At 39.7% G+C, this 24062-nt stretch overlaps 1 protein-coding gene and 1 long non-coding RNA gene across 2 annotated transcripts in view; one reads left to right on the top strand and one right to left on the bottom strand.

Annotated features, from left to right (window-relative positions):
* SHISA9 (shisa family member 9) overlaps positions 1–24062 on the top strand; it is a 315516-nt gene that overhangs the window by 112378 nt on the left and 179076 nt on the right. The gene's annotated exons all lie outside the window — the stretch shown is intronic.
* On the bottom strand, positions 707–22412 carry LOC142655672 (uncharacterized). The gene is made up of 5 exons (XR_012849529.1): positions 22332–22412; positions 16632–16791; positions 16350–16471; positions 3598–3681; positions 707–765 (listed from the first exon to the last, which is right to left on the bottom strand). It is a non-coding gene; the product is annotated as an uncharacterized LOC142655672 (long non-coding RNA).

Here is a 24062-nt window from a genome sequence, read left to right as displayed (position 1 = left end):
AAACACCTGAAGCCGTTAGGTTTCTATCGGGTAACACATTAGGGACTTACCTGTGTTCCTGCTGTTACTGCTTGCATAAGTGGAAAATATAAGTTGTAGTCTGCAACTAGGAAGAGTCCGGCACCTAGCGCACCAACCCCTCCCCTCTCCTATGCAGTTGATTCAACAGTCAATCAACTGCATGAAAAGGGGAGGAGTTAAAGCGCTAGATGTCAGACTTTTCCCAGTTTGGGACGCAGCAAAAAAAACACCATTGTTTTTTTCATTAATGCAAGCAGTAACAGCAGAAACACAGGTAAATCCCTAATCTGTTACCCGATAGCTATCTAGCGGCTTCAGACGTTTGGTAGACTACAAACTACAGACAGACTCCCTTTAAGTCACCTAATATACTGAAAGGAACAGTTAGGAATAGTCACATTTCTTACATGTCACTGTTACTTTTAACTAGCTGCCAGCCCAAGACTCGATATCCTCACACAACCCCCAACCCCATCACTGCATATGTTAAAAGCATCAAACAAAATGGCTGATCGAGCTGTTCGGCTTTTGAAGTCAATTTTATTGATTTGCTGACAGTTTATAATCTATTGAAGACATTTTTTGTCACTTTCTTACTGCAGTTCTTAATTTAGCTGATAAATTCTTCAAGCATCTAATCCTTACATCGATGAATAGATTATTTGATCGATCAATCAATATTCACAGTGCACAAATGTACAGACAAGATACAAGAATTCCAGCCTTTCCTCTGCCCAAAGAAACCTGTCCATGGGTAAAAAAAAAAAAAAAAGTTATTGTATTAGAAAAGTATAACAAATTTAAGTAGGTCCCATAAATTGTGGTCCCAGAGGCAGCATTAAAGAGGCTCAGTCACAGATTATAAGTGCCCTATCTCCTACATAATCTGATCGGTGCTGTAATGTAGATAACAGCAGTGGTTTTTTATTTTGAAAAACGATCATTTTTGAGCAAGTTATGAGCTAGTCTAGATTTATGCTAATGAGTTTCTCAATGGACAACTGGTCGTGGTTTTACTTTTTACCAACTGGGCGTTGTACAGAGGAGTGTATGACGCTGACCAATCAGTGACCAATCAGCCTCATACACTTCTCATTGTTACAGCTCAGCTTCATTCACTGCACAATCACACTTTGCTGTGTATCATGCTGGGCTGGAACAATGAGGAGTGTAGGACACTGATTGGTCACTGATTGGTCAGCGTCATACACTCCTCTGTACAACACCCAGTTGGTAAAAAGTAAAAACACGCCCAGTTTTCCTTTGAGAAACTCATTAGCATAAATCTAAACTAGCTCATAACTTGCTCAAAAATGATCGTTATTCAAAATAAAAACCACTGTTGTTATCTACATTACAGCGCCAATCAGATTATGTAGGAGATGGGGCACTTATAATCTGGTGACAGAGCCTCTTTAAGCATTGGCAATATTCATGTTACATTCCAGAATAGCTTCAAATATTTTGCTATGTGGACAACACCTCCACCTGTAGCATCATTGTACATTTTTTAGATGTCATAAAACTATGTTTGTCATCTGGCACAATTCCTTGCGTTAACACAATGTACAAAATAAACTTCTGTGTTGCCTTGGCTTAAAGCATTCTTGATATCTTAGCAGATAAATGAAGCAACCCTAAATAACAAATTTAACTCTGCTACATTTGTACCATTAAACATTTGTCAGTTTTTTGGTATGCATTAAAAAATATGATGTTCAGGCAAAACACCATATTTATGAAGCCTGTGCGCCACTTTTTCTAGCACATATGAATGTGTTGGAAACTTTCAATGGGCTTCAGAACGTGACTCATTTATTAAAGTTTCCTGAGACTTTTCTACTTAGAAAAGTCTTGGATAATAACGCCAGGTTTGACCTGGCATTGTTTTAACGTGCAGTAGATCCATTAACGGTGTGCGCCCTGAATCTGGTGAATGCTGCACTGGGGTGGAGACTGGCACACGACTCGTAGGATGTGCCAGTATTTATAACTCTCCCCCTGTGTCTGTGGAATATGACATTATGTCTCTTGTGTGGACCCCCCCCCCCTCCAGGTGCTCAACCTGTACAAAAAGAAAAAATAAAGTTTAGAGATTCCACACCCCTTTACTAGAGATCAGCAGCCATCTACCCCTGTGTAATGGAAGGGGATAGAAGAAGTAATGCTACGTAGCTGTGCAACTGCTGCCTGGACTTCTTAGGTCTATCAATCTCAGTATTCATAAGGAAATCCTAAGGGCTTTATCCTTATATCTGTCTTAAACTTCAGTTTCTATGTCCACCTTCACAACCAATTTTTTTTCTATTGCTCAATTGCATCTAAAATTAAAAAACAACTTTGCAAATAATTTTAAAGAATAAATTACTACTGTTTTATGTCAACAGATCCTATGGCAACAAACTACAAACAAACCCTGTGGATATTACCATTCATATGTCCCCTATTTCTTAACCAACCAAATATATGTTAGTAATACGTAGGGAACAGATGGCAGGAAGTAGGACTGCAGGGTCAGACTGCAAAGGTTTTTTGTAGTCTATTACCATGGAGACACATAGATCTACACAGGAGCTCTAGGCACAAATGAATAGATTTTGAGTCAAGCTTATTTGCAACGTTGCTTATTTTAACTATTCTTATTTTGAATGCATTGGAACAATAAAAAAAAATGGTTGAAAAGGTTTATACAGCATTTAATAGGAATGTATTGTTTTATTGTATTTATTTATACGCATTGCAACTAAAAAAAAATTCAATCCATTTTCATATGTTCTGATTAGATATTTATTGAGCAATAATATATTTTAATAAAAACAACATTTATATGTGCTTAGTGAAGCAGAGCTGAAGTCTATAATATGTTATTTGTAAATTTTATTGATGCATAGAGAAAAGACTAGTATGTGGGGAGGATATGTGGTGCGGAATATAAATTGGGAATAAAATTTTTGTTACAGTAAAGTACAAAGGGCGTTATTAGGCTTTAAAGTTTAACAGCGCCATATGTATAGGGTGAGGGTTAGCATTCAGTTGTTTTCTCTGTTGGAACTGTACACCTTAAACATGCATTATGTTAACAGAAAGATTTAAAGGGGTACTTTGGGATTAATATATATTTTTTAGATTATTAAAACGGTTTGCACCCTGTTGTTCTTTCGATTCCCTTCTCAAAATGTCCACTTAATATGTCCAGTGCTAGTGGACATGCATGCCTATTAGCTGAATTCTCTCCGCCCAGTTCCTCTTGTATACAGATGGACTGAGTTCTGCTATTGTGCAGGCCAGTAAATTATTAGAATAAGCGCACTAAGCTGCTTCATTTCATGGCACTGGACACCTGAAATAAAGAGTCTGACTGGAAATTTAAGAGAATTCTAGGGGGCGCCATAACATGTATGTTACATCTAGACGCAGGAGAATTATTTTAAGTTATTCCAGTTGAAAATGTGTTATGTTTTGTGTGATCTATCAGAGAAATGTCATATTTGATCATAGGACAACCTCTTTAAGCGCTAAACATTAGCTGAATTTTTGTAATTGATATGTAAATAATTTTTGTATCTATCATTTTACCTTTCCCATAGTTATCTATTTTTCTTTCTTTTTTTCTCTCTCTTTCTCTAACTGTCTTTGTGTCTTCCTACATTATGTGTCTATCTATAATTTGAGAGAGAGAGAGTTAGAGTTTGCAGGCATTGGTAAAAATAATGAATATTTAAAAATCATAATTTTTCAAAATAAAACAAGTTCTTTCTATGGTGACCGATAAAAACCCCACCATGTAATTGTAAGCATTTGAAAATCTGATATCATGATTTTTATATGCGGGAAATACATGTGGCCTTAAAAATAAATTACAAAATTATTTGAAAAGTCACATTGTGTTTGCTAAGCTTTTGTCTTTTGTGTACAGAATTAATAGATCAAAGGCATTTCATTTGAAAATGGTTCAACAAATTGATGGAGTATATTTAAATCAGAAGCAGGCAGTTAATAGAAGGAAATAATTAGGTCTCCTTACAGAGTTCAGGTAAAGGTGACACATTAGTGGCGGGGCAGCTCTCCGTGGTGCTGAAACGTTGTGTCACTTGTGATTAATTCATAAAGCTCGCTAATAAATTAGAAGGAATAATACCATCGTAGTTTTATAACTTCAGCAATTGTGTAATTATTATTGAACAGTCCTAAATGAGCTTAAATATGTCAATCCTGTCATGTTTTAGGCAAACTGAGACATTTGGTGGAAAATAGATGGAAGTCTGTGGTTCTTGCATGCCCGCTACATTCAATTTGTCAGTGACCATCCATTACATTTTGCAAATTGGAGGCTTGCATCCATAGTTCATGCTCCTCAGTGTAGCGTCCATGGCCGCCGACCAAAGTTCCTACTCACCCATCGGCGGCCGCGACCATGGATCTGTGAGTGCTGGTCGGCATCTCCTTTGCTAGGAGATGCCAGCACTCACTTCCGCCACCCTCGGCACTGTCCCGTAGGGTGCGCGCGCACGCTCGTGCCCGGCCTTAATGGGCCAGTGCGCGCACATTAAATATATTTTAAATTAGCCCCAATCACTCTGGACTATTTAAGGGGCCCTGTCCCTTCACTCCCTGCCTGAGCGCTGAGCGTTGTGAATTATTCCCATGTTAGTCTTTACAAATGGTCCCTCATTATCCTGTTCCCAGTGTTCCCATGCCCTTCTACCTGTATCCTGTATCCCGTGCCATGCTTTGTTCCTGAGCATGTCTAGTGTTGGAGTTGTCTCCTGAAGCACCTACTGCTGTCCGCCACATCTGGCACAACTTGCTGCACTTGCTGTCATCTGCCATGTTTGGCGCAACCTGCCCCATCAGTGCTAAAGCCTCTGCCACTGTCTGTACTATTCAGATACCCATGTGCTGGACTTTGTATTGATTGGGTGCTCTGTTGTTTGGCCAGATGCCTCCCTGCTATGACGGTGCGGCCAAGTGGGTCCACATACCCACAGACCGTGACACTCAGCAACAGCTCTGCAGAATATCACACAGAAAGCATAGATATTGCAACTATATATGGAAAGGCAATACATATATAATGGAGCTTTATTGATTAAATGGAATGCATTAGTCTTTCTCAATTAATTAGAATATCATCAAAAAGTTTATTTCAGTAATTCAATTGAAAAAAGGGAAACACATATATTATATCGATTTATTACACACACAGAGTGATCTATTTCCAGCATTTTTTTCTTTTAATGTTGATGATTACGCCTAACATTTAATGAAAACCCAAAATGTTGTCTTTCCAAAAATTTGAATATTATGTAAGCCCAATTTCAAAAATGATTTTTAATACCAAAATGTTGGTCTACTGAAAAGTATGTCCAGTATCTGCCCTCAATACTTGGTCAGGGCTCCTTTTGCGTGGCATGGAGGCGATCAGCCTGTGGCACTGCTGAGGTGTTATGGAAGCCCAGGTTGCTTTGATGGCGGCCTTCAGCTTGTCTGCATTGTTGGGTCTGGTGTCTCATCTTCCTCTTGAAAATACCCGGTAGATTCTCTATGGGGTTTAGGTCAGGCGAGTTTGCTGGCCAATAAAGCACAGTGATACTGTGGTTATTAAACCAGGTATTGATACTTTTGGCAGTGTGGGCAGGGGCCAAGTCCTGCTGGAAAATGAAATCAGCATCTCCATAAAGCTTGTCAGCAGAGGGAAGTATGAAGTGTTCTAAAATTTCCTGGTAGATGGCTGTGTTGACTCTGGACTTGATATAACACTGGCAAATACTCATCTCTATGCAGTTTACATCTCTAATGCATCCCATACAAAAGCCTTCATACAATGCAATGATAATTCATGTTTAATGGGCACATACATATTTTGCCTATATGTCAAAGGCTGTATGCCCAAATTTAGTACGCAATCAACATTTATAGATGATGTTTCCCTCACATTATTCTCCCATATATTGTTGCAAAACAAATCATCTATATCTAATGCTTTCTCATAGGAAATTCAGGTAGCTGCAATTGGAAAATGTTTTATTTAATATCCAAAAACTGCAGGAAAATCCACTTCTAATAGTACAATGTCTGCCATAATATTGCTTCTGCTATAGGGGTTCTTCACTTTGAACAGGCCTTTCTGGTAAGGGTCCCCAAAAAATAAGATTCCCCGACTGCGAGGACCTATCTGATTAGTTGCAATCTGCAGGGGGACCTCACAGCAAGTGTTTCAATACCCTGCAGCACCACCACAGGGGAAAAAATGCATTACATGGTGCCCATTTAAAATAATCAATGGGGTTTCTGTTGAATGAACACATGGGCTTGGTCCTCTTGAGAGAAATGGTGTTTATAGCCACTTTCTACTCTGGCTAACTGTTGGAGGTTCAGAATAAGGGACTTCCAAATCTCTAATTGGTATTTGAAAAAGGTTTCTCTAAACCAGACAACCCCTGATATAATCAAATGACCACATTGTACATGACCTTTTATTCTGTACACACTTAAAGGGTAGCTAAATTTTCAAACATTTTTTGACATGTCATAGTGACATGGCAGTAGTCTTGATCGGCGGGTGTCCGGGTACTGAGACCCCCACTGATCGCTGAAATGAAGAATCAGAAGTGCTTGGGTGAGCGCAGTGCCGCTTAGTTTTTGATTGGCTTTCCTAGGAAAGCCGAGTGTGCCGCGTACGAACTCAATAAAAAGTCTATGAATCCGTACACCACTCGCTTGGCTTTCTGAGGAAAGCCGGTCAGAACTAAAGTGGCACAGCGCTCACCCGAGCGCTTCTGCTGCTTTGTTTTAGCGATCAGTAGGGATTTCGGTGCTTGGACCACCACCGATCAAAACTACTGCCATGTAACATTGACATGTTAAAAGTTTTTTAAAAGTTTAGTTAGGGTATGTTCACATTGAGTGTTTTCAGCCATTTTTTTGGGGCCGTAAACGTACCGTAAACGGCTGAAAAATCGGATGCAGAACGCCTCCAAACATCTGCCTATTGATTTAAATGGGAAAAACGGCATTCTGCTCCGACGCGCCATTTTTTTTGCAGCCGTTTTTCAAAATGGCAGTGTAAAAAATGGCTGCGAAAAAGAAGTGCAGGTCATGGGAAGTTTTTGGTGCTGTTTTTCATAGACTCTATTGAAAACAGCTCAGTTTCCAAAAACGGCCGTGAAAAACGCTGCATAAATCGCGAGTGGCTTAAAAACAGCTCGGTATTTTCAGACGTTTTTGAGTTTGCGTGTGAACATACCCTGACACTTTAAGTCCCTGTTGATTATTTAGTGTGGACACTGTAATATATATTTTCAAATACCGTACTTTTATACCTAGATGGTAAAATTAGATGCAATCAAATCAGGTATTCACATTCTTTCATTTTGTACAAAATATCATAGCTGCGCTATGTCACATACAAGATTTAAATGACGTATGAAACTTTTTTATCAGCGGAATACATACAATAAACCAAAAATAACCTCATATTCATATATCAGGTGACAAATTTGAACAATGTTTAATAAATGGAAACTTGACAGAAGAAAACATGGATTTATTAAATCAATTGGCCTCAGTTGTAAAATTAAAATGCCAATGTCAGGCAGAGCATACTGGCAATCCAATAAACCGAAGCACATCTGTTGTCTAACATTGTTATATAAGATACAGATTATAGATTATAGTATAGATTATATATAGACAGGGGGGAAAAATAATACAGTCCAATACAGTCCAATACAGTCCAATACTGTGTACCCACTACACACACACTGTAACATACACACATACAAACACATACTGTATACCCAGTACACACGCACACACACACACACACACACACACACACACTGTAACATATACACATACAAACAGAGACACATACTGTATACACAGAGACCTGCACACACACTGTCACATGTACACATACAAACACAGAGACACATACTGTATCTCTCCATGCTGACAGGATCACAGGCTTCGTGAAGGACGTGCTGTGGGCGGAGCTTCTCCTCTGCTCCTCGGCTCTTATTTACTCTGTGTGTGGAACAGAGCACAGAGTAGAGGCAGAGCCCACTGGCACCCCCTACATGCTTGGAGGGGGCAGTGCCCTGTGCGCTCACACAGCTCGCACACCCCTAAGGCCTGCCCTGCCTCCACTGATTGGATATTGGTAGGATATCCTAGTGGTATACCAATAAAAAGTCTGTAGTGTGACTACCCTTTAAATAACTTAGGCTGTAGCTTATACTGCCGTTTAGATTGGTCTTCCTACAGTCAGCAAAATATCACGTATAATCTTCTATTGAGTTCGGCTCAATGGAACATTAAGCATTCAGATGTCTATATCACACCAAATGACTTTGCCTTTAAGGGGCTAATATGCACATGAGTGTAATAGATATAAATGAAGTAATATCTGCTTGTTGCTAATCAGAGCATTGCAGCCTCTCTACCATCACAAACCTACTGAAAAGCAAGACAATGACTTTCAATCACTCTATTATTCTCCTGGAAGCGTATATGCCTCAAAAGGCAGCGCAGAAAGCGTTCATCTACAGAATCTCAGGCAATATTTTGTTCAATGTCCAGCTGAGAAAATTGAATTAAATTGATTATTATTGAGTTTTTGCCATTTCATTTCTATAATTTAGTTATTACTGGGCCTGTTAAATTTTTATTACATTTTTATAATATTAAAATAAATGAAATGGAAGAAAATGTTCAATATTTATTATACAGCCCGGTTGCCATAGACACCAAACCATAATCGCACTAAACACTCGAGGATTGGTGGTAATGCTGTGAGTGCCGTGTAATTATCCTCTCATTATTGTTACTAACTTGCTATCTGGTACATTATTAAACTATTAAATAAAATTTTCAAACACAGAAAAAAAGCCAAAATGTCTAAAAACATATGTATTATGTTCATAATTAGGAAGGTAGGAACATCATATAATTAATTGTGTTTTCTTCACCCCTCAGTTGGGGTGAGAATATTTAGAGTTCTGCAATATTTTGTCTTGTCTTTGTTTAGGAGGAATTGCCTTTTATACAACATAGAAGAAAGCAGATTACAATTACTAAGGTCTGCGGGAGGTGGAGTAATTGTTTCTGTGCTGTATAGTAATATATTTGCTGAATATAACATGGATATATGTGTTCTAGCAAACAGATAAATATGTCATCATCTGCAGGGCCGGCTCTGGGTTGATGTGGGCTCTTCGGCGACACAGACTTAGTGGCCCCCTTTGCGGGGGGAACTCACGGCGGCAGTAAAATGGCAGAAAACAGCAGTTTGTGCCCCATATAGAAGTTAGACCCTGCTTATGTCCCCATGTAGTAGATAGGACCCCAATTTGTGCCCCATCTATACAGTGCCCTCTGTAGATAATGCCACAGTGCCCTCTATAGATCGTACCACAGTGCTCTCTGTAGAAAGTGCCACAGTGCCCTCTGTAGATAGTGCCACACACACCCCCTGTAGATAGTGCCACACACCCCTTGTAGCTAGTCCCACACACACTACCTTGTAGATAGTGCCACACACACACCCTTATAGATAGTGCCACCCCCCCCATAGATAGTGCCACACCCCCCTGCAGATAGCCCTACACCTCCCTCCCTATAGATAGCGCCATTGGGGCTTTCTCTAGGAGTGGAATCCACAGCCAGAGCATTGCCGACGGTCTGGCCGGGGATTCCTCTCCTGGAGGAGCCCCCCACGTCACTGTCTATATATGGAGTGAAATTCCTGGCCAGAGCATTGGCACTGCTGTAGCCGGGGATTCTGCCCCAGGAGGAGCCCCTCCCCCCCAGGAGGAGCCCCTGACGTCATAGTCCATATATGAATAGTGAAGCCAGCGGCTCCTCCAGGAGCGGAATCACCGGCCAGAGCATCGGCAATATGTGGCCATATTGGAGACACACACTTCCTTCTATATAGACAGTACAGCCTGGGGTGTGCTTTATGGCAGGTGAAATGAATGATAAAGAGATGACACTACTTACTCATTCTGTCCCAGTCTATACAGGAAAGCTCACAAGTGAGCTATAGGAAACAGGAAATATCAGCCTATGGTGTTTTCCCAGTGTGATAACAGAAACATTTTAAGATTTTGTATTTATATTTTATAGTTAGATAAAAAAAAATATAAAACAACACCACCAAAATTGTAGAAAAAATATGTTTATAATAAAAACCTGAGTTAAATATGTTATTTTCTGTCTATACATTCTCTTTAACCCCTTAACGACCGCCGACCATCTTTTGACGGCACGCAGTGCAGGTACTTAGTGTACAGCGACGTCTATTGGCATCGCTGTAGAAGAGGCTGATGAGCGTCCCTGTGAACGCTCATCCTCTAAGTAGTAGCTGTAACTATCAGCTCCTGATCTTAGCGCAGCTTGATAAATGCAACTGGGGTCGGAAAACATTCGGATCCCAGCTGTTTAACCCTTTTATTCGTCCGTGACTGTGGCATTATCAAAGGGAACTTCCCTCTTTGATTGCGTCACTGGAAACACAGTGACGTGATCAAAGAGCAGGCAATCCCTCTGCAATCAGCCCTGGGGACCTAGAAAGGACTCCAGGGCTGTCTTTTCAGTTTGCCTGCTGTTAGGGTATGTTCACACAGCTTATTTTCAGCCGTTTTTCTGGCCGTAAACGGACAGAAAAGGTCCAAAAAATCAGAAGCAAAACGCGCCAAACATCTGCCCATTGATTGCAATGGGAAAATCGGCATTCTGTTCCAACGGGCTATTTCTTACGCGGCCGTTTTGAAAAACGGCCGCATTAAAAAACGCCTGCGAAAAAGAAGTGCATGTCACTAGAAATATCGAAGAATAAAATAATCATAAGCTTTTCATGTCTGCTGCTCAAAGTGGTCAGGGCCCTATTCACAATTTTGCTATTGGGCCATGTGTTTATTTCACGTATGCTCCACAATTAACAGTTATTGACAAAGACAGTTTTATTATTATTGTGTCCAAAAAAGGCCATTTGGGAGATAAGATGACATGATGTTAAAGGTACACTTAAAGGGAACCTGTCACCAGCATTTTAGCTATAAAGCCAGCAATACCTGGTGAAAGTGGGTGAAAAATCATTGTCATCTAAGCTATAAATATGTTCTAAGTAAGCTCTGTAGATTTAGTATTCCGTTTTTCAGTGGTCCCACACCGTATGCAAATGAGCAGAAAAGAGTAAAATCTTCATCTGAAAAGAGTCAGATTTTCATTCCTCCAGCATCTCAGAGTGGACTCCACCTCCTTCTTTTTGATTGACAGCTCCTTAGCCAGTCAGGGCCGGACAGGTGCCGGCGGTGGGCGGGGTTAAGAAGCTGAGTACCAGAGGGAAAACGAATTACCATAAAAGGCGGGAAGAGTTTAAACGACTACATTTACTGACAGAGGAGGACTTCAGGAAAGAAGAGAACAGGAACCCACTCTGGACAGCTGCGGCCATTGAGGGGTCAGGCGAGTTTAACAGCTAAGATGTTGATGACAGGATCCCTTTAAGGAAAAACTGATACACTGTGTTATGCCTAGTCTATCGTCTGAAGGGGCTGTGTATGACACAGACAACAACAAAGAGACAATCCCTGTTCCATGTACCGCCCCCTTAGGCCCTGGCTCAGGCATAACACAGTGTATTAATTTTTACTAGATTGTTCCTTTAGGTAGGACCAAACATGCTGCAAAAAAAAAAGGCCCTTGAGTTACATTAACCAAGTCATGGAAATGCAACCAACCATCGAGTCACACTTTAAATAAATGAAAAAATGACTTTGTGTTGTGCGGATAGTTATCTAATTTATTCTACCAGTTGTATAAATCTATGAAATGATCAGGCTGCAGTGGATGTACTGCCTGCACAAATGAAGTACATGGGGATTTCTGTAAGAGGTGATTTGTACGCCTCACCTATTGCAATTTGTTTATTACGTTCTGAAGTGGAAATAGCTGAAAGAGCCTTTTGAGCCATAGCTTTAAGCTAATTTGATTGGCTGCCATAGAACCTTTATGCAGAGAGCACTTAACTTCTGTCATACTGAAGATTCTCATTTTGTCTTCTTCACTGAATGTGGTGTCAATAGATCAATGTACCCCACCAGCAATTACTTTTAATTATGTGTTGGCCTATTTAACCTACTTCCTTTGGTTATATATGATTTATTCCTTTTGGGATATTAAAGGTCACATGTAGAGTGAAGAAAAGGTTCTGTGGCAAATGTAATTACTATTATATCAATGTTAATAACTTAGAAAAGGGCCCTTATTATTAAATAAGGAAACTTGTATAATATTACCTACAAAGCTTCTGAGGTGCCAACTGCCTCTATCTATCTATCTATCTATCTATCTATCTATCTATCTATCTATCTATCTATCTATCTATCTATCTATCTATCTATCTATCTATCTATCTATCTATCTATCTGTCTGTCTGTCTGTCTGTCTGTCTGTCTGTCTGTCTGTCTGTCTGTCTATCCAACTTGGAGGTCTATATTAAATATTTCTATGTAATGTATTCTTATAATTTGCAGGATCCTAAATTATTATTGCAATTTAAGTCGTTGGTACTTTATACATCCTTTGTCCTTGTGGTTGAATGTACAATGTAAATGTACAGTACAGGATATTATTACCATATAGTAAAATCTCAAAAAAAATTCTTGATGGTTAAAAAATTTATAATAGATAAAATGGACCAACTTTGGGTATTTAACATACCAGACGTTTTGCTTCTAAATGCCCCTTAAAAACCTCCTTTTTTTAAATTGTTTATTAATTTTTGTACAACAGGCAAACCAAACACTTTCACGGGAAACACACCCAGTAACAAAGAGAAATATGCAAAGTGATAACATATCTCTCACATAGTTTCAGAGAAAATGTATAAAAATTTGTTCATTCATTATATTCATGTAAATGACAATCTTGAAATGTACAATTATGTTATTTATGACAACTTCGCCAGGAAAAAGATAAAACCCTTCAAGTGACTCTCAGAACTTCCAGTTTGCCCTTCAGATTTTCTAGGTGATACCATTTCGGAAGAGTGAAAGGAAACATAAACTGTGCCATCTCCGATGGTGTGCAATAATTCTCAATAAAACGTCTCCATTTCCTAAAGAAGTGTTTTGTCCGTTCGTCTTTATGTCATTCGTCTCAATGCGCTCTACATTGACCAGAGTTTTCATATGTTCTTTCAGTAATGGAATAGTGAGCAACTAGACAGATACTATGAACTGATGCAGGCAAGTATCTCCCACTAGCCACCCCACTTCCCCCCACATCTTCATAATAGCTAGAGAGAAATAACAACAGAGAGAGAATCACTGTAATACCCCATACCTTGTGGATCACTCCACATTGCCATAGACTATGATATAAGTCAAGTTGAGGAATATTACAATTAGGTCAGAGGGTTATCCTATCCGGTTTGAATTAAGTTGGAGGTACATTAAATTCATAAATCGCTTTTTGCAAGATTCTGAAGAAAGTGTCCTTCAAAACTTCATTCAAAACGTGGTGTACCATTTTCCACCCCTGTAGCATCTTGTCTCCCACCTCTGGATCATTAAGCTATTTAGCCCATGCATCGAAGAAGGCTTCGTATGAAAATGTGGAGAGTACCCCTCTCAAGTGATCAGAAAGCAATGATATTGAAGTGCGCCCAGTTCGTAAGATGAAGATATTATTCAGGTTGTTCTGAACTACCTTCCTATGAACATTTATCAGTCGAGCCATAAAAAAGCTCTGTATCTGCACGTATTTTATGCACTGAGGCAGCTGTAAACCATATTTCGCAATAAGCTTCTTTAGTATACAGCTTGGATCAGAATCATGTAATAAGTGGCAAACCGCGATACTGCTTTTTGTTCCCGATTCCAGGAAGAGTTTGCTCCCCCTACCCTGGGGAAATTTGGGATGGTTCCATAATGGTAAGTATTTAGATACTTGAAGGATAACTTCAAGGAAATGTATTGCATACCACCTACCGTGAGACGATTGTGTCTTTGATCACGAAGGAGGGCCTTCTAACTCTGATGGTAGAGCCCTCACATTGGTGTGCAGCAGGGTACATACATCCCGTAGGTAGCTAAAGTCAGATTCTAGCTCAAAGTCTGAGTAAAAGCTTGAAGCATTTACCTAGTCAATCCCGTGTCTAGTAAGACACACCAAGTTGTATTCACAAATATTAGGAAAATGTATTCCACGTTTCTCTCTAATCGCCATCAACTTATGATAATGTATGGGGGAGCACCTACACCCCAACGATATTGTGAAATAGCTTTATCTATAAAAACCTCTTGTGAGTACTTTGTACTTGTACTGTAATGTCCCAGGCCCCACAGGACAATCACAACTGCACTGCAGATTACATTGGTTGCAGCATCGATTGTTACGCCATTTTTTTTCCACACATGTATAATTCTGTGTAGCACTTTCCTGGTACCCACTCCTCATTTAAATGGCATAAAATACCCTACACTTGCCAGGACTGTGCTAGAATTTTTTTTACCAAAGCGGTCTTGGTTCCCAGCAATCTCTTCCCAGCCACTGAATGGGAATTGGGTAAGAAGTGGCCGATGTGAGATTTTGCAGCATGGAGGGGGAGTGGTATTGGGGCATCTAAGATGTCCTAAGTTAATTCTTTGACTTTTATGTTAAACTTGATATCTTCATACTATATATAGTGTTTTTTTAATTTATTTCATGGTTTCTATAGTATACAACTGATTTTGTTACCGACATCGTGGAAAGGTTTGACATTATTTTCACGAAAATAAATCTGGAAATTTCTGCAATTCAGTAATATGCTATTGTAATACAAAATTGTATCTGACAGCAGCATATGCCTCCAATCATCAAGAATGAATTAGCAGATGTTTGTTTTGCACAAAATAATGTATAAAATTTATTTTGATGCAAATTTGTTGTTCTATAAATATTATCTACAATTTTATAACATGGAATCTAAACATTGCATACAACTATAAATTATATTTTATTGTCATAGGGATGTGTCCATCTAATATCATTCATTCTATACAAATATACATTATATGTCACTCAGACCTACTTACATCCATCAATAAACTGTAAGTAATATATTGTTTAATTATAATCTGTAAATATATAGATATATAAAACGGAGAGTGCACTGACTATAATTTCTCCAGGCGGCTTTTATCAAATGGATAATATTCTTATTTAATAGGAATCAATAAAAAATGGACATAGATGCCATAAACTGCACTACACAAATGTTAATACTTGTCACCTAAGCAACATATAGAATGCACTATATAAATAATATAAAATAAATATAAAATTAAATAAAATAATACCATAAATACAAAGTAATAGTAAAACCCTCTTTGGAAATGAGCCTTGGTTGGACACCTACCACGGGGCACTCGTGGCTAGGTAAAATCAATATACCATTAATGGCATAGATCACCCTTACTGATATAATAATTGTTATATGTAATGTTTCCCGGCAGTGATAAGTCACTTAAGTAACTAATTCACACCATGTGATTGGTAGTGGCAGCTCTTGATGTAGATATTGCACAATAATAAATATGGTCACTATATACAATGAAAGTTCATGAGTATCTTATGTAACTTTTCCTAGTTATGTAGTACCGATGCACATAGCAGTTTGTCAATGGAAAGTTCCAATATTGTGTTTCAACCATCCACATGTGTTACAATTATCTTTAATTGGTGGTGACCCCGGATTGGTGGTTGTCGATTTAAAAAGGTCTTGTAAACCCAATACATCCACCCCCTCGCAAAGGGAGGATGAAACAAGCATTGGGGTATGTGGTGGTCATTTAGCTGTGACTTGTATGGTGGTCTCCTTATTTAAAGGGGTTTTCCCAACAGAAGAAGAGAAAATCGGAAGTCAGGCTCTCAATGTGTTCCTATGGGAGCCAGAACGAGGCTCCATAAGAATGCATTGAGAGCCTGAGTTACGGTTTATTGAAAAGCACAGTGATTCTAGACCAGAGTAGAGTGAAGATCACGTGGGTGGCGCTGGACCTGAAAACGACACGATGCGGGGATCGGTAAGTGTTTCTGCACACAGCACCCCACTGAAACACCAATGTACAGATGGAGGGGGAAATAAAAAAAAATGCCCCTTTAATGCCCTTTTAGCTATAATATGTTGCACTGGCACTGTATTTGTTATGGAATAGTGGATAGCTAATGCTTTGTACTTGTATGCACAATATCATTTGAATAATAGGAGAGCGCAGGTGAGGGGACTGAATTCCGTGTGGCTACTCTCCCAATATAAGCATTGTTTACTCCACCTGTATTCTGTCCATGGAAAGGTGCTGTCATAATGCGAGCAGAATGCATACATGGGGGCTGTATCTGGTTGACAGCAGCCCCTGCCACTACTTCAGATTATACAGGTCTTCATCACAAGGCACTGGAATGGCAGAGCAGGAACAAGTGGGCCTATTTAATGCTATGAATTTCTACATTTCTTACTGCTATAGTAATTATAATGTACAGTAGGTGGAGAACCTCTGTTCTTTCATCAATCTGTCCTCCATGTTTTACAAGATTTTATAAAAAGTTATACTTACTGGTCAGCTATGCCTACACTGCACGGAGGAGTAATCTTTATCCACGTTTTTCTATTATGTTTCAGCTAAAACAATCACCCAGGGACTGTCTTGTAATAAATTAGGACTGCAGCAGCTTTTACTTTGTGTCAGGTATCGAAGTGTCTCTTGTATCTGTGAACTGACAAAATCATTATAGTAGAATATAATTATATGTGGGTGTCTCTTACATATTGTGCATGTTCCCTAACCACTGGCAACATTTTATCTTTAAATTACCATTTTAGATTAGTTTATTAATAAGTATTGGCAACTTCGTCATGATCATTCAAGGGCAGATTTATAATGATAGGTAACACCTCTGTTATAAAGCTGAAGGCAGATAACTCAGGGTCATACCATTGGTATTATAGGACAGCTCACCTCCTTCTCCCTCCTCTGCCCCCTGCACAGTGACCTCTACACATGACACAGAGCATGCCCACAATACTCTGCCGTTGAACTCTAAGGCGGGGTTCACTCAGAGCTTTTTGACAAGTTTTTTGACGGGGAAACTGTGGCACAAAACTCGTCAAAAACGGCGCGAAAATGCCTCCGATTGATTTCAATGGGAGGCTGAGGCGTCTTTTTCCAGCGAGCGGTAAATCCGTCTCGCGGGAGAAAGAAGGGACATGCCCTATCTTCGGGCGTTTACGCCTCTGACCTCCCACAGAGAAAGCGTATTTCACAGAGTTTTATACCCGCAGTGCTCAGTGGCCGCGGGCGAAAAATGCCTCAAAAATCGGCGTGCAGGGGGAGGAAAATCTGCCTCAAACTTCCAAACAGAATTTTGAGGCAGAATTTCCGCCTGCAAAAACCTCTGTGTGAACCCAGCCTTAAGGTCTTTTCTAACTAAAGTTTTTTTTTGTCTAAGTGTCTGCAGTAAAGCATTTTTTTAAAATTGATGTACACGGTTCTGAGCAGTAGCTCAGGCAAGATAGCTGCCACTATTATCATGTAAACATAACAGAATAAAAATATACAGTCATAATATAAAAACAGATTAGAAAAAAAAAGTTTATTTCAGTTTATAATTAATTAGAAGAAAAAAAAGTGATACATTCCCATTGATGAATATGGCACATCCTAATATTTGCAGTGGTCACTTTACACTTACCATTAACCTTTGTGTTGATATAGAAAGAAATGTATTAGCAATATGGCTGGCGCTGAATCTGTAATCTGTAATGGCGGCTTACCACTCTTAGTGGCGGTAACCCGCCATTACAGATTCAGCGCCAGCCATATCGCTAAACCAGTCCCCAGTATGGCTCAGTGCCCGACGAAGGTCTCACGACCGAAACTTGGCACATGTAGCCACTGGCATTACGAAAAAATTGAAAAAAATCTAAATAAATTTACGTTAACATTCCAAGAGTGTGCCGAATACAATTCTTTCTATCTTCAACTGGGTTGGGACCCTATTCCGAGCACCTGAGAACAACTAGTGCTATCTGAACACCACCACACTTTGTGTTGATATATTATCCCCATTGCGTCCTTTTCATGTCATCGTTTGGTACTGGAGTCCAGTCTGAACACAGTAAAGTAAATGAAAGTGGGATATCAGTTTATTCTAGTAAACTATTTATTATAATCAAGACTGTCATTATTGCCGTTTTTCACAAGTCCATTTTAGCATTTTTATAGATTGCCTACTATGTGTGGATGGGGTAGTGGACACAAAACTTTTCTGTCCTGGAAAAATTCTATCTTGTAAGTGGTAGAGCAAAAATATTGCATTGAAGATGTACTGAAGAGTAGGTAGATGTCCCAATATATGATGAGTGTTATTTAGGGCACTACTATTACTTATACATGCAACCACTGGGTCCTATAATTGTTCTCCAGAATGTACAATTATTTTAAAGGTCTGAATTCATTTGGGCTTAATGGGGTTAAACATTTTAGACATGTTGACATAGCAATGAAATGTTCCTATTTAATCAAGAATACCAGGATAACATTAAATAGATCAGAAAGTGGAACGACCAGACAGGCTGTTTCTGCTTTTCTTGTTTCTATTATGCCTCATGCTGAAAAAAATAAAAAAATTTCCCCCATAGCATATACAGCCCTAAAAGCTGAAAGTGTGAACAATTTACCGGGAAATAAAAAAATCAAATGTACCATAAAAGTTCCAGATAAAGTATATGTCTACAGCAACAAATCCTGCTTCTTTACAAAAAGTTCTGGATACATTCATACATAATAACAACCAGAGTGCAATACAATAGTATATAATCTACAAGTCTCTGCTCCAGGAAAAACATGTTACATAGCAAAGAATACAAGAAAGTCTGACAGGAAATGTATTATTTCACAACCAGACAATTTTTTTTTTAATAGGGGCCTTATAAAATTGTGTAGCAACCTCAACATGAGTTGTAATAGCAGCCAAACTGGTCGTCAAACAGCTTTCACCTGGGAAATAGAAGAATGGAAATTTGAAAAACTATTTAAATCTTTCCTTAGGAATTGGAAAGATCAAAAATATTGTTTGTAAAAAACCATTGTTCTGCATGGTCAAAATGGAATGATTGAAATCAACGATATTCCATCCCCCCCACTTTCCCCTTAAACCCCCTCCCGACTGCCCACTGTCTTTTGACAGCAGGCGGTTTAAGTCTAGAGTCTACGCATTTTTTGCGTCGCTGTAGAAAAGTCTTATAAATGCTCCAGTTACTAACAGCTCCTGTACTTAGAGCAGCCTCCCGAATACAGCTAGTATCAGAGGAAACTCAGATCCCAACTGTGACGCAATCGGAGACTGGGGAAACCCTCTGCAGTCATCCCTGGGGACCTAGAAAGGACACCAGGGATGTCTGTTCTGTAAGCCTGCGGTTAGGACACACAATGTGATGCCCTAACAGCAGCCGTGTCTTAGTGCCACTGTTTAATGTATTATAATACAGGAGTATGGTAATACATTATAGGTTTAAAATAAAGTTCTTAAAAAGTTATCACTTCATGGAATTAAAAAAAGAAAAATTCACAAAGAAGTCATTATTTAGGCCCCATACATATGAACATATTTTTTCCCGTCCGTAAATACTGGCGTAAATACAGGGGCCTTTGTCACCCGTGTTCCACCCGTATTTACGGACCCGTTTTCTCTGCTATATTGCACTGCACTAATCGGCAGCCCCTTCTCTCTATTAGTGCTGGATAGAGAGAAGGGGCAGCCCTTTCCGGCAGAGTTTCCGTAGCGGAACGCAGCGATTCATACGTACCCCGGCCGTTGTCTTGGTGATGTGTCCCTCTTTTGACATCCAGTTCGACCTACCTGGATGATGTGGCAGTCCATGTGACCGCTGCAGCGTGTGATTGGCTGCAGCGGTCACATGGGCTGAAACGTTATCCCAGGAGGCCGGACTGGAGGAGGAAGCAGGGAGTTCTGAGTAAGTATTAACTTTTTTGTTGCGGGTTTTTACTCACTGTCCAGCAGTAGTCACTGTCCAGGGAGCTGAAAGAGTTACTGCCGATCAGTGCAGCCCCTTCTCTCTATCCCGCACTGATCGTTTAACTTTTTCAGCACCCTGGACAGTGACTATCCTCTGACGTCGCCTAGCATCGCTTCCGTAATTACAGGTGCACACATGTAGCCACCCGTAGTTACGGGAGCCCCATAGACTTCTATGGGCCTGCCCGTGCCGTAATTACTTCCTGAAATAGGACATGTTCTATATTTTTCAACGGCCCGGGCACCTTCCCGTAAGCAAACGGGAAGGTACCCGTGGCCAATAGAAGTCTATGGGCCCGTAATTACGGGCCGTAATTACGGGCCCGTAATTACAGGTGTTTTTACGTTCGTGTGCATGGATGGGGCCTTAGGCTAAACTACATTTTATTGCCCATACATTGCATAAAAACAAAAAGACTACACATATTAGGTATCTACACAGTTGTAATAACCTGAGGAATTAACAAAACAGGTTATTTAGCATGAAACATGAATGATATAAAAAATAAATTAAAAAAATTAAAAATAAATCACTTTTTTTTACATTCATGTCGCAAAAATAAATTACATAAATTGCACAGTAATTTATTTGTACCCCCAAACTGCACAGGAAAAAAAAATATCTCGACTAAAACAAGGCCCCATATAGCCACATCAATGGAAAAATAAAAAAGTTGTACTAAAAAAATTAGCTGGTTATTGAGGCTTTTTCAGGCCTCGTCATTAAGGGGTTATGGATACTATCGTAGTTAAAAACAAATACCATGTAATCCAATATCCAGTGCTGGGTCCTGGCTTTTATCTTATTTTCCCCAGAAGCCAGTACTAGAAGTTTGACTCTTGCTATGGGGCCCTTGGCTCTATGCACAGTCTATCTGGCCCTTCAGTAAGTACTAAAGTATCGTCCGATGGGCCCTGGCTCTGGCACAATAATGGGTCCCAGAGGTCCAGCAGAAGATAGCCTCATTTGCTGATGTCTTTGCAAGCAAATCACCTGCCAGTAGAGTCTATTTATTATGGGTTGATTCACAAATAACCTATTAAAGCTTATTAATGATCTGTACTGCGTGTATAGCGGATACCAACAATGCTTATAATGCAATTAAATTGGACATGCACATGTTCTGTAGAGATGGTGAGTGAGCCTTCAGAATAATTTTCTCTGGAGGGCCCAAGGTACCACATTCCGACACTGCATGCGGATGTAGTCAAGTTTATCTTGACTGGTAACTTGCTGCAGTGTGATATCACACAAAAAAGCCATTGAAAAACCCAAGTTAAAGTTTCTTGTCACTGTGTATTTAGTACGTTAAAGTCAAGATAAAGATGGCTACATCTGTATATATAATCCCTAGCCGCAGCATCAGCATTATATGAACAGATAACAATTTTTATGGCACAGCATTGCTGTAAATGGCTGCTATGTCTATTATATTTCAATACTTCCAAAACATTATATGAAATTTCTTAAAGCGTGGTTTGCAGATAGCCGGGCGGCTATGTGTGGAGCCTCCAGGCAGCAGGTAGGTCACCAGAGGTCTAAGACAATGAAAACAATCTAATTAGAATTACAGATTTCTCTGCTTTTTTAGGCATTGCATACATAATAATACTTGCCAACTCAGCATCTCGGCATTTTTTCTCCACTCCACTTATGCACAGTGTCAAATATAAAATATAAACAAAATAGGATTTTAGTTTTATTTCCTAGTCTGGATAAGTAGTCTCATTTATCAGAGTTTATCACAGATATACATTTCCATTTTCATATGGTTTGCTGCTTATTCAGGTTCTAACAGGGGAAATACCTTATGCTAATGTTTAAGGTTGTCATAGAAACTATTAAAATACATATTTTCATGACCCAAATGTAAGCCACCCCAAACTCGCATTAAGAAATAAATGTAGTTCTTGTTGCTAGGGTAATTTCTTTTTGGGGAGCAGAGAACATATTTGATTATTTCAAGACTGCATGAATATGAAATATAAGGAATTGCTTTATGTTATTCTTTAGTTTTTTTTGTAATTCTACTAAGCAGAATGTTGCTTAGTAAAGACAAAAATGGGACAAATATGGCGCTCCCCTAGAGTATTGACGTTTCAAACGTGGGTGCAATTGGAGAGTGGTGAAACATAAAGGCTCATCTGATGAGGTTGTGCCGGATGGTCGGCACAACTCAACTTTTTCGCATATCGGGTCGTAGTGGACCTCTGTTCACCATGGTTTGCTGGCTTCCGGAGCTGACTCTTGGTGTCTGTTCCCTGGGAATAGGGATCCTCCCAGCATCCAACGAATCCAGAGTAAGGTGAAGAAAAAATAAATAAAGAATAGTAGTTTTTTTCTTCACCTTACTCTGCACTAAGCAGAATGTTGGATGGATTGTTTAACAACAACTGCCCCTGTGCAGATGAATATGTTTCCATGGTAACAGACTACAAACAAACCCTGTATAACACTCCTGGGTAGTCTGATCCTGCAGTTACACTCCCTTTTATCTGTCTCCTAATTCATACTAACATACATTTGGTAGGTTAGCAAGTGGATAGATAAAGGGCAATACGACAGCAGGGTAAGGCTACACAGGGTTTGTAGATTGCTACCATGGAAATATCAATGTCTGATCAATAAGAAGGTGAAAAAAAATCATAAGGCATGAGCCAATCTGCCCTAAAAGGGAAAAATGTCCTACCTGATCCCAAGTGGCGTTTAGATTGGAATAATATTGAAAACAAGAATTCTATACACATAAGTCTTGATTCACAGTTCTTATGGTAAAAAAGTCTTGTCGCCTCTGAAGATTGAACTTTTTTTTCCCCAGACGGGGGAGTGCGCCCTTTTCTTTTGACACCATGTTTTTTGTACGGGCCATTTACATACTTATACAAGTTAATCATGCCAACCTTAGATGCTCCTACTCAAGACTAAATAAATTGAATTCTTTTAATCTTTCCTCTTTCCATAACTTAGATTCTCCATTCTCTTTTTAGTGCAGCTGCTCTTTGTTTTTGTATTTTTTTGCAACTCAAGGGCATCCTTTCTATGGACTGGGGCCCAGAACTGTTCTGCATATTCTAGATGAGGCCGCACTAATGCTTTGTACAGTGGTAATATTATATCCCTGTGTCGCGAGTCCATGCCTCTTTTAATACACGACAATATCTTGCTGGCCTTTGAAGCAGCTGATTGACATTGCATGCTGTTATTTAGTTTATGATCTACAAGTACACCCAGATCCTTCTCAACAAGTGACTCCCCCAGTGTAGCTCCCCCTAGGACATATGATGCATGCAGATAATTTAGTACTCAAAAGCATAACTTTTACATTTATTTACATTGAACCTCAATTGCCAAGTGGATGCCCAAACACTCAGCGTGTCCATGTCGTCTTGTAATTTATGAACATCTTCCATAGTCTGCACTATACTACAAATTTTTGCAATATAATTACCCAAAGTATATTGAATGCTCTCCTATTTAGCATGTATATCATTATTTAACCCCTTCCCGCTCCTTGACGTACTATTACGGCATGGCAGCTGTATCGTTCGCGCTCCATGCCGTAATAGTACGTCACGGGAGTAACGGCCGTTTCGGCCGTCCTCCCGACACATACAGGAGCTGTGACGCTGCTGTCTTGTTAAGCAGCTGTCACAGCTCCTACAGCGGGGCCCGATCGCTGTGTCCCCGCTGATTAACCCCTTAAAAGCCGCGTTCTATAGAGATCGCAGCTTTTTAGGGGTTAAGCTGCCATCGCCGGCCTGCTACACGATAGCGGCCGGCGATGGTGACTATGGCAACCGGACACCAAACAATGGCGTCCGGCTATGCCATAGACGGAAGCCTAGTGGGTCCTGACAACGTCAGGACCCACTATGCTTGCTGTCAGTGAGTAGCTGACAGTTCTAATACACTGCACTACGCATGTAGTGCAGTGTATTAGAATAGCGAT

The sequence above is a fragment of the Rhinoderma darwinii genome, chromosome 6 (genome assembly GCF_050947455.1).
Source record: "Rhinoderma darwinii isolate aRhiDar2 chromosome 6, aRhiDar2.hap1, whole genome shotgun sequence".
Lineage (NCBI taxonomy): Eukaryota > Metazoa > Chordata > Amphibia > Anura > Rhinodermatidae > Rhinoderma > Rhinoderma darwinii.
This window is presented reverse-complemented; position numbering and strand designations above follow the sequence as displayed.